At 42.9% G+C, this 19,725-nt stretch overlaps 1 protein-coding gene across 2 annotated transcripts in view; it reads right to left on the bottom strand.

Moving 5' to 3' along the window:
* The window catches only part of LOC100514804 (cryptic, EGF-CFC family member 1B), a 120,836-nt gene extending 105,235 nt beyond the window's left edge, over positions 1 to 15,601 (bottom strand). Inside the window, exons 1-3 of one of the 2 annotated variants that reach the window (XM_021075435.2) lie at positions 15,253 to 15,601; positions 13,493 to 13,665; positions 12,774 to 12,935 (exon numbers count right to left, since the gene is read on the bottom strand). The gene's annotated coding sequence lies outside the window, so the exon portion shown is untranslated. Of the gene's footprint in view, positions 1 to 12,773; positions 12,936 to 13,492; positions 13,666 to 15,252 lie in introns of those variants that run through there. The other variant, XM_085000212.1, reaches the window with a different exon arrangement.
* Positions 15,602 to 19,725: the final 4,124 nt, after the last annotated feature.

Raw genomic sequence — 19,725 nt, 5'->3', positions numbered from 1 at the left:
GACCTATCCCTCTGAAACTATTCCAAAAAATTGCATTGGAAGGAATACTCCCAAACCCACTCTATGAGGCCATCATCACCCTGATGCAAAAACCACACAAAGACACCACAAAAAATAACATCACTTATGAACATAGATGCAAAAATCCTTAACAAAATACTAGCAAACTGAATCCAGCAATACATTAAAAGGATTGTATACCATGATCAAGTGGGATTTATCCCAAGGATGCAAAGATTTTCCAATATCCACAAGTCAATCAGTGTAATATAACACATTAACAAACTGAAGAATAAAAACCATATGATCCTCTCAACAGATGCAGAAAAAGCTTTTGACAAAATCTAACACCCATTTCTGATTTAAAAAAAAAAAACCCTCCAGAAAGTGGTCATAGAGGGAACCTACCTTGACATAATAAAGGCCATACATGACAAACCCAAAGCTAACATCATTCTCAATAGTGAAAAGCTGAAATAATTCCCACCAAGGTTAAGAAAAAGACAAGGATGTCTGCTCTCACCAATATATTCAACATAGTTTTAGAAGTCCTAGCCACAGAAATCAGAGAAGAAAAAGAAATAAAAGGAATCAAAATTGGAAAGGAAGAAGTAAAACCATCACTGTTTGCAGATGATATGATTCTATACCTAGAAAATCCTGAAGATGCTACCAGAAAACTCTGAGAGCTTATCAATAAATTTGGTAAAATTGCAGGATATGAAGTTAATACACATAGAAATCAACTGCATTTCTATACACTAACAATGAAAGATCAGAAGGAGAAATAATGGAAACCATCCCATTTACCACTGCAGCAAAAAGAATGAAATACCTAGGAATAAACCTACCTCCAGAGACAAAAGATCTGTACTCTGAAAACTACAAGATATTGATGAAAGAAATCAAAGATGATAGAAACAGATGGAAAGCTATACCATGCTCTTGGATTTGAAGAATCAATATTATCAAAATGACCATACTACCCAAGGTGATCTACAGACTCAATGCAATCCCTATCAAATTACTGATGGCATTTTTCAGAGAACTAGAACAAAATATTTTTAAATTCATTTGGAAACACAAAAGACCCTGAATAGCCAAAGCAATCCTGAGAAAGAAAAATGGATCTGGAGGAATCAGGCTCTGTGTCTTCAGACTATACCACAAAGCTACAGTCACCAAAACAGTATGGTACTGGCACAAAAACAGAAATAGAGATCAGTGGAACAAGATAGAAAGCCCAGAATTAAACCCACACACCTACAGTCAACTTGTCTATTATAAAGGAGACAAAGAAATACAATGGAGAAGAGATAGTCCCTTTAATAAGTGGTGCTAGGAAAACGTGGACAGCTACATGTAAAAAAATGAAATCAGAACATCCCCTAACACCACACACAAAAATAAACTCAAAATGGATTAAAGACCTAAATATAAGACTAGATTCTTAGAGAAAAACGTAGGTTGAACACTCTCTGAGAATAAACCACAGCAATATCTCCTCAGATCCTCCTCTGGGAGTAATGACAGAAAATAAAATTAAAAAAATAAACAAATGTGACTAAATTAAACTTAAGAGTTTTTGCACAGCAAAGGAAAACCAAAACAAAATTAAAAAGACTACTCACAGAATGGGAGAAAATATTTGCAAATGAAGCGACTGACACAGGATTAATTTCCAAAATATATAAACATCTCCTGCAGCTCAAAACAGAAAAAAAAACAACCCCATCCAAAAATGGGCAGAAGATCCAAACAGATACTTATCCAAAGAAGACCTACAGATGGTCAAAAAACACATGAAAAAATGTTCAACATCACTAATTATTAGAGAAATGCACATCAAAATTACTATGAGTACCACCTTACACCAGCCAGAATGGCCAAAAGTCTACAAACAATAAATGCTGGAGAGGGTGTGGAGAAACAGGAACCCTATTGCACTGTTGGTAGGAATGCAAATCGGTGCAACCACTATGGAAAATAGTATGGCAAGAACTCAAAAAACTAAAAATATGATTACCATATGATCCAGCAAATCCACTCCTGGGCATCTATCCACAGAAAACCATGACTTGAAAAGATACATGTACCCCAATGTTCATTGCAGCACTACTTACAACAAGCAAGACATGGAAGCAACTGAAATGTCTATAGACGGATGAGTGGATCCAGAAGATGTGGTACATATACACAATGGAATATTACTTAGCCATTATAAGGAAAGAAATAATGGCATTTGCGGGAACACAGATAGCCTAGAAATTACCATGCTAAGTGAAGTTGGTCAGACGGTGAGAACCAATATCATATGCTATCACTTATATGTGGAATCTAAAAAAAAGGATACAATGAACTTCTTTGCAGAAGAGAAACTGACTCACAGACTTTGAAAAACTTATGGTTACCAAAGGAGACAAGTTGGGACGAGGAAGGATGGGCTGGGGGTTTGGGATGGAAATTTTTTAAATTGACTTGTAATGATGGTTGTACAACTGTATATACAATAAAATTCACTGAGTTAAGAAAGAAAAAGAAAATCTACATGACCATTGGTAGGGTCATGTAGATCATGAGCTTGGACTTTTAACAAACTACATGAAAAGCAACAGACAAAATGAAAAAAGTTAATAACATGTACTTTATAAAATTAAAACATTTCCAGTTAGTTAAATACCTTCCTCTGCACTACACATAAAACTGGTTACTGATGGAGAGGATTAAGATGGCAAAATAGAAGGACTGGAGCTCAACTTCTCTCCTAAAAACAGCAAAATTCACAACTAAAGGCTGAACAATCTCCACCTGAATGGACCGGAAACCTTAAAAAAGATACCCTACTCCAGAAGAAAAAAGAGGAGGCCACATCAAGAGGTAGGAGGGGCAATTTCACGATATAAACAACCCCATACCTCCCGGGTGGGAAGCTCCACAGACTGAAAACTAACTGGGTCACAGAGGCTCACCTGTAGGAGTGAGAGTTCTGAGCCCCACATCAAACCCTCACGTACAGGGATGTGGCACTGGGAGAAAGAGCCCCTGGAGCATCTGGCATTGAAGGCCAGTGGGGCTTGTGCACAGGAGCTCCACGGGACTGGGAGAAACGGAGACCCCATTCTTAAAAGGCCCACACGGACTTTCACATACACTGGGTCCCAGGGCAGAGCGAGGTCTCCATGGGAATCTGGGTCAAACCTGATTGCAGTTCTTTGAGGACATCCTGGGAAAACAGGGGTGAATGTGGCTTGTTGTGAGGGATGGACATTGAAAGCAAAGCTCTTGGGAATATTCTTCAGCAGTGCCTGTCTCTGGAGGCGGCCATTTTGGGAAAATCTGGCCCCACCTGTCAGTCAGCTGCTGAGAAGCCCCACGGCAAACAACAATCCAGGTGGGAATCACAGCCCCGCCCCTCAGTAAATAGGCTACCTAAAGACCCCTCAGGCACACAGCTGCCTCTAATCCCATCCAGACACTAAGCCCCACCCACCAGAGGGATTAGAATCAGCTCCACCTACCAGTGGGCAGGTATTAGCCCCTCCCATCAGGAAGCCTACAGCAAGCCCCCACACTAATTTCAGCCACAAGGGGGGCAGACGTTAGAAGTAAGAGAGGCTACAACTCTATTATCTGTAAAAAGGTCACCACACTAAAAACCTATAAAAATGAAAAGACAGAGAATTATAACTCAGATGAGGGAGAAAGGAAAAAACCCAGAAAATCAACTAAGTGATGAGGAGATTCTCAGCATCCAGGAAAAAGACTTTAGATTGTTGATGCTGAAGATGATGCAAGACATTGGGAATAAACTGGAGGCAAAGATGGATAACTTACAGGAAACAATGACCAAAGAGATACAAGATATAAAACTTAAACGTGAAGAGATGTAAAATATAATAAATGAAATAAAAAATTCACTAGAAGCAGCTAACAGCAGAATACAGGAGGCAGAAGAATGAGTAAGTGAGATGGAGGACAGATTAGTGGAAATTACGGATGCGGAACAGAAAAGAGAAAAAAGATTGAAAACAAATGGAGAGAGTCTCAGAGAACTCTGGGACAACGTGAAACGCACCAACATCCATATTATAGGGGTGCCAGAAGGAGAAGAGAGAGAGAGAGAAGGGGACAGAAAAAATATTCAAAGACATAATAGCTGAAAACTTCCCTAATATGGGAAAGGAATCACTCACTCAAATCTAGGAAGCACAATGAGTACCATACAAAATAAACCCAAGGAGGAACACCCCGAGACACATATTAATCAAACTGACCAAAATTAAAGGCAAGGAGAAAATACTGAAAGCAGCTAGGGAAAAAAAAAAAAAAAAAAACAAATAACATACAAGGGAACCCCGATAACGTTATCAGCAGATTTTTCAGCAGAAACTCTGCAGGCCACAAGGGAGTGGCATGACATACTTAACGTGATGAAAGCAAAAAAACCTCCAACCAAGATTACTCTACCTAGAAAGACTCTCATTCAGATTTGAAGGAGAAATCAAAACCTTCAGATAAGCAAAAGCTGAGAGAATTCAGCAACACTAAACCACCTTACAACAAATACTAAAGGAACTTCTCTAGGCAGAAAAGAAAAGACAGCAACAGGAAACAGAAATGCCACAAATGACAAGACTCACCAGTAAAGGTATATATACAGTAAAGATACGAAATCATCCATGCACAATTATACCACCAAAATCAGAAATCATGAGAATAGGTGGGTACAAATGCAGGACACTGGAGATGAACTTGCAATTAAGAGAACAACAACTTAAAATAATCTCGTATACATACAGACTCATATCAAAACTTCAGAATAACTGCAAATCAAAAATCTACAATGGATACACAAACAAGGAATCTCTGGAGAAGAAATATATCTCATAGTAAATAAGTGCATAATCCACCATGAAAGGGGTCATTTGACATCATTCTTGGAATGCTGAAGTCTTCTTACATCTGATTCTGATTTCCTCTCCATCAAAGAATTTATGATAATTATAATTAACTATTGCAACTGTACAATTAAATAATACAGTTCTACAATTGTATTATTAATAAACATTTCTCTCCATGGTACAATGTAAGGTCTATAATGCTTTGTTTATCACATCGCCTAGAATGGTGTAATGTCTATATTGAAGAATCAATGAGATGTAACAAATTGTGAGGACATATTGATATAGTTACACTGTTTTTTAACCAATTTATGCATTTTATATTTTATTCATTTTCAGAGGGTGTATTATTTTTGTTATTCTTACCAGTTAAGTTATTCTTTTTATTATGCTATATAAAATATTTAATGGTATATAAGGCTTTCTTCTTTATAAATTTTAGTTGCATAATATACACAATTGTAATACAATGCTAATATTTAAAGAGAAATTGAAATGTAATAGATAATACTAAATAGTAAAGATGAAAGCCATACAAAATGGGATAAAGTATAGAAAAAATTTCCTATTTGTCTCAGCATATTTTCCATTCCACTTCTCCAGAGGGAGTGGCTTAATATGTTTCTTAAGATCCATGATATAATAATCTGTGTGAATGTAATTGTGTTTAAATATATGTATTTTATTCTGTAAATAAATAAATAAATAAATAAAATTTCCCAAAAAAAAAAAAAAAAACAAATGGATTACAGACCCACTTTTCCATATCAAGCCTTTGCTGAGCCATTTGAGGACAGACCCCCCTCAGCAGTCAGTTGCACATAGGAAGCTTCTCCCCAGTTTTCCTCATTTTTCCCCATGTTTCCTCATTTCTCCTCACCTTTTCCTCCTGGCATTGGTGGATCATAAGGAACCCCAGCTCTGGTCAGCATGGAGGCTACACCACATTGACTGAATGCCAAAACCCAGGTGAATGCAAAGGAGACTGAGGTCTATCAGCAGAGACGTTGGCCAGAGGCATCTCAAGCCCAAGCCCAAACCCTGGCAGTGCCTGAGGACACAGATCTCTCAGCTGTGCACAGAGTCAGGTCCCAGTGGAAAGTACATGAGCTGGGGGTCAGAGAGGCAGGACTTGGCCCCCCTGCAGCAGTGAGAGAGATGCAGGCAGGGCCAGCCTCACCCTTCACTGGACACAGCACTCGTTGTGGTATGGTGGAATCCATTCTACTTTGGACATTCCCACTGAAATGGAGACAATAATCCCATAACTTCTCCCAAAACACTTAAGGAACAATTCATTGGAAACCCTATGGAAAGAAATGAGTGGAGATGCAAAGTTCACAACTTACACCAAATTCACTCACAATTATTTGTAGACAAATTTTAAATGCAAAACTTTGAAAATCTAGAAGAAATCATAGTAGAAAATTGACTGCAGCTTCAATTTGGTCATAGAGATCATAAGCTCTGAGTTTTAACACACCACACAAAAAGCAATCTGGAAAGAAGAACAAGGAATAGTCTGGACTTTATAAAATTAGATGTTGAATCTGTGAAAAACCAGGTTTAGCATATCAGACACAAGTCACAAACTAGGAAATAATGTTTGCAAACACACATCAAATAAAGGATTTGTCCCAAAACATACAAAGTGCTCTAACTCGAAAAACTCCATTAAAAGAGGGAAAGCTGATCAAAGAAAGTTCACAAATTGAATCCAAAACTATGCCCAGGAATGGGGGAATGGGGGAAAGGGGGTTAGAAAAACAATGGACCCAGTCAATTCCCTGAGTCGTGTTGTGACCCTGGACTAGTCCTGCCTTTCCTGGGGGCCTCAGAGAGATGGAGAAGGAGGATGGGGAAAAGTCCCACTTATGTCTAAACCTATTTATAACCCAAACCAATCTCATCACTTTTCATTTGACATGGTCTAAGAAGTCCTAGCCACAGTAAGTATATGAAGAAAAGAAAAGGAATCTGACGGCAGAGGAAAAAGCAAAACTGTCGGTGTTTGTTGATGATGTGATACTCTGTAGAGAAACTCCTGAAGATTACATCCACAAACAAATAGAACTCATTGGAAAATTTAGCCATCTAAGTTGAAGGACAGAAACGTAATCTACAGAAATTGCTTGCATATCTATATACTTACAAAAAACTCTCAGCAGAAGAGGTTGAGAAATTAAGAAAACGACCTCATTTACAGTGACATTAACAAAACTAAAATACCTAGGAAGATATTCTGACCCAGGAGGTCAAAAATATGTACTCAGAAAACTGAAAGACCTTGATGAAAGAAATTGAAGACAACACAAACAAATGGAAAGATATGTCCTGCTCACGGTTTCGAACAATTTGGATTGTGAAAATGATTCCACACCTCAGGGAAACCTAGAGATTCAATTCAAAGTACCTATCAAAGTAACAAAGGGATTATTTGGAGAACTAGAACAAAGAATTCTCAAATGTGTATGGAGGAGTTCCCGTCGTGGCGCAGTGGTTAACGAATCCGACTAGGAACCATGAGGTTGCGGGTTCGGTCCCTGCCCTTGCTCAGTGGGTTAATGATCTGGCGTTGCCGTGAGCTGTGGTGTAGGTTGCAGACACGGCTCGGATCCCGTGTTGCTGTGGCTCTGGCGTAGGCCGGTGGCTACGGCTCCGATTAGACCCCTAGCCTGGGAATCTCCATATGCCGCGGGAGCGGCCCAAGAAATAGCAAAAAGACAAAAAGATAAATAAAAAATAAAAGGGATTATTTGGAGAACTAGAACAAAGAATTCTCAAATGCGTATGGAGGAGTTCACGTCATGGCTCAGTGGTTAACGAATCTGACTAGGAACCATGAGGTTGTGGATTCAATCCCTGGCCTTGCTCAGTGGGTTAAGGATCCAGCATTGCCATGAGCTGTGGTGTAGGTCGCAGACATAGCTCGGATCCCGTGTTGCTATGGCTCTGGTGTAGGCCAGCGGCTACAGCTCTGATTAGACCCCTAGCCTGGGAACCTCCCTCCATATGCCGCGGGTGCAGCCCTAAAAAGACAAAAGAAAAAAAAATGTGTATGAAAACCCAAACAAACCCGAAGAGTCAATACAATCTAAGAAAGAAGCACATACCTGAACCTATCATACTCTGGATTTCAAACTAACTACAACCCTATACTCATCCAAACAAGATAGTATTGGCACAAAAGAAATACACATAGATCCAAGGAACAGAACTGAGAGCCCAGAAATAAACCCATGCTTATATAATCAATTTCACCTATGACCAAAGAGCTAAGAATGTACCATGGGAAAAAGCCTCTTCCATCAACAGTGTTGGGAAAATTGGACAGCCATAAGCACAATAATCAAACTGCAATCTTTTCTCATGTCATCTATAAAAATAACTGCAAAAGGAATCAAATGCTGCCATGGAAGACCTGAAGCCATAAAATTCCTTGAAGAAAACATAGGTAGAGTGCTCTCTGACATCAGTCTGAGATATCAATATCGTTTTTGAATCTGTCTCCCTAGCAAAAGAAACAGAAGAAAAATAAGCCCAAAAGAAAAATAAGCTCCATCCAACTGAAAAGCTTCTCAACAGCAAAGGAAACCATCCACAAAACTAAAGGGCACCCTACTGAACGTGAGACAATATTTTCAAATGATATATCCAGGAGGTGATTCATATCCAAAATAGACCAAGAACGAACACAACCCAGCCTCTGAAAAACCAAAAACCTTACTAAAAATTGGCAGAATTTATACAGATGGCCACCAGATAAGTGAAAGGATGATCTATATCACTGATCATCAAGGAAACATACATCCAAACAAGGAGATGATCATCTCACATCTGAAAGAATGGTTATCATCCAAAAGATGACAAATAAAAAGTATTAACCAGGAAGTAGAGAAAAGGGAACCCTCCTGCATTTTGTCAGGAGTATTCTTTGGTACGGCCACTATGGAAAACATGGACGTTTCTCCAAAAATTCAATACAGAACTACTGTACAATGAAGAAATAACACTTGGGGATATCCTTCTGAAGGAAATAAAACCACACACTCAAAAAGATATATGCATCTGTATGTTCATGGCAGCTTTACTGACAATAGCCAAGATATGGAAGCCACCAAAGTGCCCATCCAATGATGAACAGATAAAGAATATATATATAAATACACATATATGTACATATATATACACATATGTATATATAAGATGTATGATACATATATATATGTGTGTGTATATATATATGTCTACCCACACTCACAATGAAATATGAGTCAGCCATAAAAGGAATACAATAACATGAATTGACCTAGAAGGTACCACGCTAAGTGAGATACAGCAGACAGAGGAAGAGAAGGCCTTATGATGTTACTTCTATGTGGAATCTACTTTAAAAATGAACAAATACAATAAAACAAAAAAGGACTCACAGATCCTGAGGAGGTGGTCATGGTTACCAGGGTCGGGGGAGGCATGAGAGAATGAGAGCAATAGTTGACAATAGTTGTTTGCAAAGCCTTTACCTGGGGTTTGGTTTCTGACAGGAGGAGGGACACATTTTTCTGACAGGAAGGGGCTGGGAAGGCAGGGAAGGAGAAGATGGGTGTGGACCTGTGCCTGTTCTTTCCTCATGTGTGGGGAAGATGATTCAGCTTTTGCCAGAGAGGATCTCATTTCTCAATGAATGATCTAGCAAATGCCACCTGAAAACAAGAAGAGCAAAAGGTCTGAAGGATGTGGGAAGATGGAAGATTCAAGTGGTTCCATGAGATACTAGGGCATGGCATTTATAGGCACTGGAGGTGTTTCTAGGTCTATAGACCTGATGGCCTCCCTAAGGAGGTAGATGCCAGTTGAACCTCTCTATGCAGATGGAGCACTGGGGAGACTCTGCAAAGCACATCACTGGTGAGGAGGAGGAGCAGGGTCTAAATTCCTCAAGGCTGGGGCCCTGGCTGCATCCAGGCCTCCTGGAGGCTGTGGGGTGGCTGTGTTGATGTCACTGTGCATGAACATGGCATGGGGTGAGGGGAGGTGAATGCTGAGCCGTCAGTACCCACAGATGCCTTGGGGAGCTTTGTGTAAGGAGGAATTCTGGCTAAGTGGACCCTAGGAAGTGACCTCACTTGCCTGGCAATAGAGCCCAACAGAACTTGGAACCTGGGTAACCAGGCAGCAGCTTCTCCAGGAGAGGACAGAGGAGGGATGACAGAGGAGGGACGGACATGCTCTGCTGTGTCCCATTCTCCTGAGGGCGTGGCCTCAGGAAAGGGCACAGCAGAGAAAATATTTATCAAACAACTAGAGGACCATTCACATCTCAGGGCAGATGCCTATGGGCCTTTGCCCGGAAGGAACCAGAGGTAACACAGGGAACTACAGCCCAGCCCATGGACCTCTCTGATCCCACATGGTAGTCCTGTATCCCCTCCCGGGATGTGTGGAGGTAGGGGGTTGTAAGTGGTAGGTCTGCCTCAAGCAAGAGCAAGCTGATGAAGGGTTAGGTGCCTGCTGGGAGAGTCAATGTCCATACCCCAGAGCAAAGCTGGCTGGGGAGAAGGGGGGGGTGTGGAAAGTCAGGGCAGAGCCCTTTGCCTGAACTTTATCCCCAGCCCTCCAGGGGGATCTCATTCCTCCCGGGTGGGTATCTGAGCAGACAAGGCCTCACCTGATCTGGGAACAGAAGGTCAAGGGGGCAGAAGAAGCAGCAAGAAGATAATGGCCCTGCAGGGCTCTGACACCTCAGGACTGGGCCCTCTGCCACTCACTGTCATTGCAGATCCCCTCTCCAGAGACCCGCCAGGAGGTGGGCAATGAATGGAGAAGGATGCAAGACCAAACACCACCCAGGCCACTATTCCCCAGGGTCTGCTCCTGGGCTCATGGGGAGCTCAGCACATCAGGCTCTGGCACGGAGAACCGAGTCAACCCTTTCCTGAGTCTGCTGAACAGCCTCGCACCCACTGAGAAACAGCCTGAAGGTGAGAAGAAGGGGATGGGTCCCTGTGAGTGTGTGTGGGGGGTGAGTTCTGGGCCACACAGAGGGGAGTCCCCAGAGGATGGTGTTGGGCCAGGAGCAAAGTCTGACCCCACATCACCCACCTAGTGGATGCAGGCTGAGAAGTTCTTGGGCTGGAACTTATCTGGAAGGTTCTGGGAAGATTGCTGTCCTTGGAAGAGCACATGGAAAGGCAGGCAGGCAGGCAAGGAATCTTTTCTTCTCTCGCAGCTCCAGCAGGAGACCCAGAGCCACATGACAAGACACCACCAGGTCAGGGAGAACCTGCAGCTGTTCTGGCAGGAAACCCAGATCTCAATATTCATCTACCAGCCCTGCAGGGAGAGGCTGCTTTGGCTCCTGCAGGGCACAAAATCTAGGGCTCATCTCACCACCCATGACGGGAGAATCTGCTCTGGCTCCACCAGAAAACAGAGAGCCAGGTCCAAGTTCAACACTGCTGAAGGGAGAACCTGAACTGCTCTGGTGGTAATCCCAGATATTAATGTTGATTTACTGCCCCTGGAGGGAAACCCTGCACTGGCTCCTGCAGGAGAACAAGAGCCAAGTCAATATCCACCACACTTTCTGGCACAGCCTGCTCTGGTCCCTGCAAAAGAGACAGAGCAAGATCAAAATTCACCACCTCTGCTGGCTGAGCCTGCTCCTGCTTCACCTGAGACCTAGATCTCAGTGCTGAGGTACCACTGCCACAGGGAGAACCTTCACTGGCTCCTGAAGGAGACCATAGGCCAGGTTTCAATTCACCAGCCCTGCAGGGAAAGTCTGCTCTGGCTCCAGCAGGAGACAGGGAGCCAGCTCTATATTCATCACCCCTGTGGGGAGCACCTACACTGGCTCTTGCAAGAGACATGGGCAATTTTCAGAAATCCCCTTCCCAAGGTCACTACCGCTACTGCAAGTGCCATCCCCAACGGTTCCCCATCTACACCATCAACCTGCTCCCCAATGGGAAATTTACTCTCCTTCCCCTTTTGTGGTTTGTGTTTGGGTGTTCTGCAATTTCCCTTTTCTTCTTCCATGTTATTTATAGCATTCTCTACTTGGTGTTTTAAGAGTAAAATAAGAAAGTTGGACCATGTCATCTCTTAAATTGTGCAATTCAGGAGCATTAATCATACTGACAATGCTGTGCAACCACCACCACAAATTTCAGCCTCTTTCATTCCCCCCCCAACCCCCTGCACCCAAGAAAACCTTGTATCCAAAGCACAGACTCACCAGGCCTCCCTCCCAGGCCTCTCCCAAGCCCTCATCCTCTTTCTCTCTCTGTTTCCCGAACTATTTCCCATGTTTCCCCTCAAGGAAACCATCCCAAAGTTGGCTTTTCCTGTCTGGCTACAGATTTTAAGAGAGCACGGGGGAAGTGGCATTTTGGCTTTTCTTGGAAATAGCATTTTTCTTTTTTGGAGTCCCACTCACACTCAGCTATTTATTGCCCACCTAAGTCACTTCTTATTTTCATTGTTTCCAAGCTAATTGTGAACCATGCAAAGATGCCAGGTGGAAACACCCCCATCCACCTGGAGCTGCCCTCCTCTCTGTTGGCTGTGATTCCTCACCCCCACCATGATCCCCACTATTCTGACCTGGATTCTGTGTGTGCCCACATGACCATGGGTTCATGTGCATGCTGGTGGGGGTGGGGCAGGTACACTCTTGGAATTTCTCTTTCTAGAGCTTTCTTTCCTCCTCAGTTTGTGCTGAACACAATGACACACACATGCCTCAGTGGCCAAGCTGTTGCCTTTGATGGTTTTCCTGCAAGCTCCACGGTGGCCCAACCCCATGGAACTCTAGTAGTTTCAGGTCCACCTGGACCCAGTGGCCCAAATGATGACATCAGGATTTACCTTAGCTCTGCTTTCCTGTGGGTCTCATTCTCTGGTCAGTCAGCAGGAAGTGGCCTACCAGCCTCCCAGAGGGGAGAGAGCTTCTCGTGCACAAGAATTCTGCTGCAAGTCCAGGCACAGGTTTCCTGGGACCAGGTCACATGCCCACCCTCACACAGATTCCTGAAACAAAAGAAATTCTGTTGACTGGCCCGATCTAGGTGATAGGTTCCCCTTTGAATTCTGGTGTTAGACAGGGTTACCTTCCTCCAAGCCACCTGGACTAGGAAGTGATGGGGGAGGGAGACCTCACAGGTTAAAAGAGGCACTATTGGCATAAGATGAGGAGATGGGACAGGCAGGAAAAGTCGTCACTGATGTCCACTTCCCCACCCAGGGCTGTGGAACATCTGGGGAATTACAGTGATCAGTTCATCCACATGGAGTGGAAAACCCAACCCAGGACCCCTGAGAACCACACATTCATCAGGGATTATGGAGCCTGGGCCAAGAACCAAGTGGAGACAGGGCCTGAGGCAAGCAGACCAGAAAAAAGCACAGGCTTTCTTGCTGGGGCTGTCTGCCTGGGAGGCAGAGGGCAGGGCAGAGGCTCAGGTGACCAGAGGCTGTGTCAGTATGGAGCCCAGACACTGACAGGAGAGAGCGGGCAGGATGGAGCCACTGGGGGAATTCTCTAGGGAGCTTGTTAGAAATGCAGCATCTCAGGCCCCGGTCCTGACCTCTGCAGCAGAATCTGAACTTCTGTGTTCAGATCCCCAGATGTTTCATGGGCACCGCTGGTCTACAGACTCCTCTCTTGTCTCTCAGCCCTCACATTCAGGGGTGGTGGCACTGCTGGTAGTTCTTCACTCAAACTTGCTGGAATGTACTGTGGCCATGTGTATGAAGGAGCCTGAAACATAGTCACGGAGCCAAGAGCTCTACTTCAGAGACATTACTGAACAAAATCACCAGAGGTGGGAACAAAAATGGCATGCACAGAGGTGTGCACTGCATTAGAACTGATAATCAGAAATTCCTTGATGGAGTTCCCGTCGTGGCTCAGTGATTAACAAATCCCACTAGGAACCATGAGGTTGTGGGTTCGATCCCTGGCCTCACTCTGTAGGTTAAGGATCTGGTATTGCCATGAGCTGTGGTGTAGGTTGCAGATGCGGCTCAGCTCCCGCATTCCTGTGGCTCTGGCATAGGCCGGCGGCTACAGCTCTGATTAGACCCCTAGCCTGGAAACCTCCATATGCCGCAGGTGCCGTCCTAGAAAAGACAAAAAAAAAAAAAATTCCTTGATATCCACAAATAGAAAAGAATAAAGTCAAGCATATTACCTTCCCTACTGACTGCTATGGGACCATTTGAAACATTGTTTTCAAAGGAATCTACAGGGAATGGGCAGAGAACAGAGTGATCAACAAGACAGACCCAGGGTCTGCCCTCTTGGAGCTGACATTCTATGGGGGAAGGGAGACAACCAGAAAGTGTACAAGGGAGACAATTTCAGATGGTCATAAGTACAGAGAAGGAAGAAGGGTAAAACGGGGTACCATCATGCGTGGGCTTGGGAGGGTTACTTAGGGAACTAGTGAAAAGCTATTCTCAGAGCTAGCATTGGCAGTGAAATCCCAAAGACAAGAGGGAGCCAGCCATGTGAATAGTCAGGAAAAGGTCATCCAGACAAAGGGAATAGGAACTACCAAGATGCTGGGGTGGAGGAGCTTGGCTGTGGTAGGGAAGTAATGGAAGGGAAGATGTGTGGCTGGAGCAGAAGAAGCTGGGAGTAAAGAACCACTACAGCCACTACCATCCACATCTATACACTACTACACCAATCCTAGCTTTCACTCTAGCCCTAACCAAATATGTTCCACATCACCTCCCATACTGTATGCATGAATTAACATACACTTAGGTGTAGAATTTATAGTAGTTTCATTGAGTTAGCTGTTTACTTTATTCTCTGATCAGGCTGAGCTTCAATCTTCAAAGGCATAAAAAGTGTTCCAAATTCCTATCTCTTATTTGGGTCTTTCTCCATATTTTGCAATGAAAAATGTAAGAAAAATACATCCTTATATTCTAGGAATAAATTCCATCTAATAATGGTATATGATCCTTTTTGGGTGATGTTGAAATCAGTTTCCTAGTATTTTGATGAAGATTCTTGCAATGACGTTCATCGAGGTGATTGGCACACAATTTTCTCCTAGTGTAGTCTCTTTGTATGGCTCCAATATTAGTATAGTAGTGACCTCATAAAATGATTTATTGTATTTCTTCCTTTTAAATTACAAGAGTTTGATTTTCTTTTCTGTGGAAAAGAAAGTCATGGACTTGGAGAATAGACTTGTGGCTGCCCCGGGGGAGAGGGAGGGAGTAGGAGGGATTGGGAGCTTGGAGTTAACAGATGCAAACTGTTGCTCTTGGAATGGATTTACAATACGATCCTGCTGTGTAGCATTGAGAACTATGTCTAGATACTTACATTGCAACACAACAATAGGAGGAAAAATTATGTATACATGTTTGTGTAACTTGGTCCCCATGCTGTAAAGCAGAAAATAAATAAATAAATAAGAAGAGTTTGAGAATGTTCATTCTATTTTAAATGTTTTAAAAAACTCACCTTTGAAGTCATCTGGTCCTGGGCTATTATTTCTTTGCAGGGAAAATTTGGGGATTGATTTCGATTTTTTCTTTCCTCACTCATTATTGGTTTCTCAGACTTTCTCCTTATTCATGATTCAGTCTTTGAAGGCTGTATCCTTGTAGACATTTATCTGTCTCTTCTAGATTATCCCATTTTCTGACATATATACATTCATAGTAGTCTCTTACAACATATTTCAAACAAACATCATAATTTGAATTTGTAGGTGACTTATCAGATCTGTTTGGATAACTGGTTGCAAAATGCAGTATGTGACTATAAAAGGAGTTCCTACTAACTGTATGAGCATGATCAAGGCCATTTTTTTGTTCATCTGATTTAAAACGAAAATTAACTGGAATTGCCAGGAGTTTTCTTCAGTCATTTGTTCATTTTATAAGAATTAGTTTCTGGAGTTCCCGTCGTGGCGCAGTGGTTAACGAATCTGACTAGGAACCATGAGGTTGTGGGTTCGGTCCCTGCCCTTGCTCAGTGGGTTAACGATCCGGTGTTGCCGTGAGCTGTGGTGTAGGTTGCAGACGCGGCTCAGATCCCGCTGTGGCTCTGGCGTAGGCTGGTGGCTACAGCTCCGATTCGACCCCTAGCCTGGGAACCTCCATATGCCGCGGAAGCGGCCCAAGAAATAGCAAAAAGACAAAAAAAAAAAAAAAAAAAAAAAAAAAAAAAGACTTAGTTTCTGTGAAACTGGAGGTTATAATCAGTATGTCCACTTGACAGTTGACTCATCAACTACAGGACAGTACCAATGTACTCCAAGCACATGTGAAAGAGTGGCATCCCTGCCACCCTCTCTGCAAGGTAACAATACAGACCATCCTGGATGTGTGAGTTGGTCTAATAGTCGCTGAGTGATGACACCTGCATCAATCCATATCTACTATTAGACCAAGGAAGATAATTCTCCCTTGATATTTTTCTAAATTTTATGGCCACACCCACAGCATATGGAAGTTCCTGAGACAGGGATTGAATCTGAGCTGCAGCTGTGACCTATGCTGTAGCTGGGGCAACACCAGATCCTTTTAACCCACTGTGCGAGGCTGGGAATCAAACTTGCATCTCCATAGCAACCAGAGCCACTGCAATTGGATTCTCAATTCACTGGGCCACGGTGGCCACTCCCTTAATTTTTAGATCATTCCAACTTTCATACATGCCCTTGACAATATGAATTCAATATGAATCCTCCTTTCAAAGGATCAAGGATGCTGTACATTTTAGGGAAGTAACATCCTTCCCCTCAACCTGTAAGTCCCATTCCTGGCACTGATTTTTGTGAACAGATACTGCATCATATTTTTTTAATTGAATAAAATGTGTGTTACTAAGAAAACTTGTTATTTGTTCTAAAACAGTGTTTGTTTACGTAGTGTAAGGATCAAAAGAGACCTTCTTCATCAAAGCACCTCCATTTCCACTGGTTCACAGGAAGATTCCCTTTCCTGGCACTGGTGCCTTCAGGCAACTGGCCATGTTAAGTGAGTCCTGGATGAGTCATATGGTGTGCAAGTGATATTTCCATGTACATCCCCAGATCATAAAAATCTGCCATGGTAGGCAATAAAATTTTCTCTTTTACCATGGAGAAAAATTAATCCAAGCAAGAAAGCCAGATTTGAAGCCATATGATGATGGCACATTCATGAATCAAAGGGAACTGTGTGCTTGAATCTCTGAGGGAAAGTAAACAAGCAGACTCAATATTTGAAAGGCGGTGTTTCAATGTTATTTGAAGTTAAGATTAAATTTGTATAATGTTCAAACAACTTACATTTTCATGTTTCTATTTTAAAAAACTAAGTTTTGGAGTTCCTTTTTGGCACAATGGGTTAAAGATCCAGTGTTCTTACTGAAACAGTTTGGTTCACTTCGACTTGCACATTCAATCACTGGCCTGGGAACTTCTTCATGCAAAGGTCCCAGACAAAAGAAAAAATTGATTCTTATGCGAAAGGGATTATGATCAAAAATAAGGTTATAGATATCCTAATTTACCTTTTGAATAGAGATATACAAAATTCGTCTAAATGCCTTCAGATTTTGATTTATGGGGAGAAAGTTTATTTGAAATGAAAGTCTCTAGTTTACAAAAAGGTGCCATTGTGGTGTTCCTGCTGTGGCACAGTGGGTTAAGAATCAGACTGCACCGGCTCAGGTCACTACAGAGGCATGGGTTCAATCTCAGGCCTGGCAGGCAGGTGAAAGGATTCAGTGGTGCCACAGCTACGGGCATAGGTTGCAGCTGCAGTTCAGACTCAGTCCCTGAACCAGGAACTTCCATGTATCTCAGGTGCCAGCCATTTAGGAAAAAAAAAAAAAAAAAAAAAAAAAAAGCTGCCATTGTTTTGGCTCTTACATATGCTGAAGTTTTACATTTTAATATATTTAACCTGAAATTGTCTTAAATATTATGCAATGGCTAGTATTATAAAATCACAACTCTTGTTTGTATTGCATAAGAATGACTCACAACATTTTTACTACATTCTTATAAAAAATTTGGTAGTGGCCTGACTAGTATTATTTTTAACACTCCTAGTCACAATGGAATCCTGCATAAGACATTTCAATGACCCAATATTTACAAATACTTAAGACGGTTATTGTGTTATGAAAAACTGTCAAGCATGGTGACATTTTAATTTGGATTCAAGGTGAATTTTAAATATATTATAGATAATCTCCTTTAAATCCAGGAAAGTAAAATTATCATAAATTCTGATTTTGGCATACTTAAAAGATGAGACCTAAATAAATGTGTTTTAAAAACAACACCCCGTTACATTTCCAATATTTTCCAACCACTTGTACATTCTATCCCTACTGTCCACACTTAACAGGTGGTAGCAAAGCTCTTTTGTACAAGGAGGAAGTGAACAGTTCTGTGCCCTTGAAGAAGAGGGAAAGTAGACACTTTTTTTGTTTTCCCCTTTTTTGGCCATCCCGCAGCATGAGGAGTTCCCAGGCCAGGGGTCAGATCCAAGGCACAGTTGCAGCCTAAGCAGCAAGGACCGGATCCTAAATCACTGTGTGGGGCTGGTCCCCTAGCTCCCCTGACACCACATCGAGAACTCCCAAAGCAGACGCTCTTGATGCTACTAATGAAAAGAGACATCCCTACAACTTTTAGGAGGCACAGGAGGGAAAAGTAATGAAAGTATGTTCACAGCTGCAAACTCTTCCCTCTTGCCCAGGGATTCCGAATATCTCACCAGGGTCATCCCTGGGTTCCCCAGCTCATCCAACTGGCTGGACTGAAGGGTCACTTTACCTTTTGCCCTCCTTCCACCATTTACACATGTGTTTCCATGTCTGAATCCATGCAGGGTTTTCCCCCCTCCACAAAACAGCCAGAGTCAATGACAAACCCCACATCCCGCACTTCCTCCCCTCAAGCCCCTCCCCTTAAAGACCAGATCCTGCTGTAAAATAAGCCCTGCTAAGGTGTCACCTGGAAAGTGGAAAGGAAACCATGGGATGGTGCCGGGAAGGAAGGCTCTGCGCTGGGTGAGAGTCCGCGTGGACCTCTGCAGACCTTGTAAGCAGACGCGGGGGGTGGGGGCCACACCAGGCATATGCCCTAAAACCACAGAGGCAGTACCTCGGTCGGTCCAGAGAAAAACACATCCCTTGGCCTCAGGGAAGAATGTGGGCAGGGTCCAGCTGAGCCTCACACACACACAGAAGGAAGGGGACGTTCAGTCACCACTTGCCAGCCCCTGAGGGCAGAGCAGGACACCAAGAACTCAGTATTTGGAGAAGTATGGGCGCCCTCTCCTGGCCAGGATGCTAAATCACTTAATATGTCAATGTCCCAGCCTCTCTGCTATGGCACAGGTGATGATACGCTGTTGCAGCCATCTCTAGGCCTGGGATGTGCCTCATTTCTTGGAGCCAGAGAGTCATCAGCCTTTTAGGCCACCCAAAAAAAATCCTCTTTATTTTCTTCCTTGCAAAGTGCTGCCTGTTTCCACCATCAGATTCTCTATTGGATCTTCAAACTATTAGAGACATAGGACTGCAGCTCTGCTTGGGATAAAATTCTCCTTGATAAACTATGCTGTAATATTGATCTAAATCAGAAATAACTGAAGCAGAGTTTGGCCTGGGCCCAAAGCACAGGAGCCTTCTCTGGTCCTGCCCTGGGAGGAGGAACCTCCTCTCGCCTAGCTAGCATGCACCTGTAGAAGGAGCACTTGAGGAGGAAGAGCTAAGTGGCTTTGGGGAAGCAGGTGCTTCCTGGGTAGGGCTTGAGAACCTGGCTCAGGACACCGTCCAGCCAGGCTG

The sequence above is a fragment of the Sus scrofa genome, chromosome 15 (assembly GCF_054392235.1).
Source record: "Sus scrofa isolate SSC_HxYL_T2T_F1_AM1 chromosome 15, Sscrofa_HxYL_maternal_Yorkshire_Landrace_v2.0, whole genome shotgun sequence".
In the NCBI taxonomy this organism is placed as follows: Eukaryota; Metazoa; Chordata; class Mammalia; order Artiodactyla; family Suidae; genus Sus; species Sus scrofa.
This window is presented reverse-complemented; position numbering and strand designations above follow the sequence as displayed.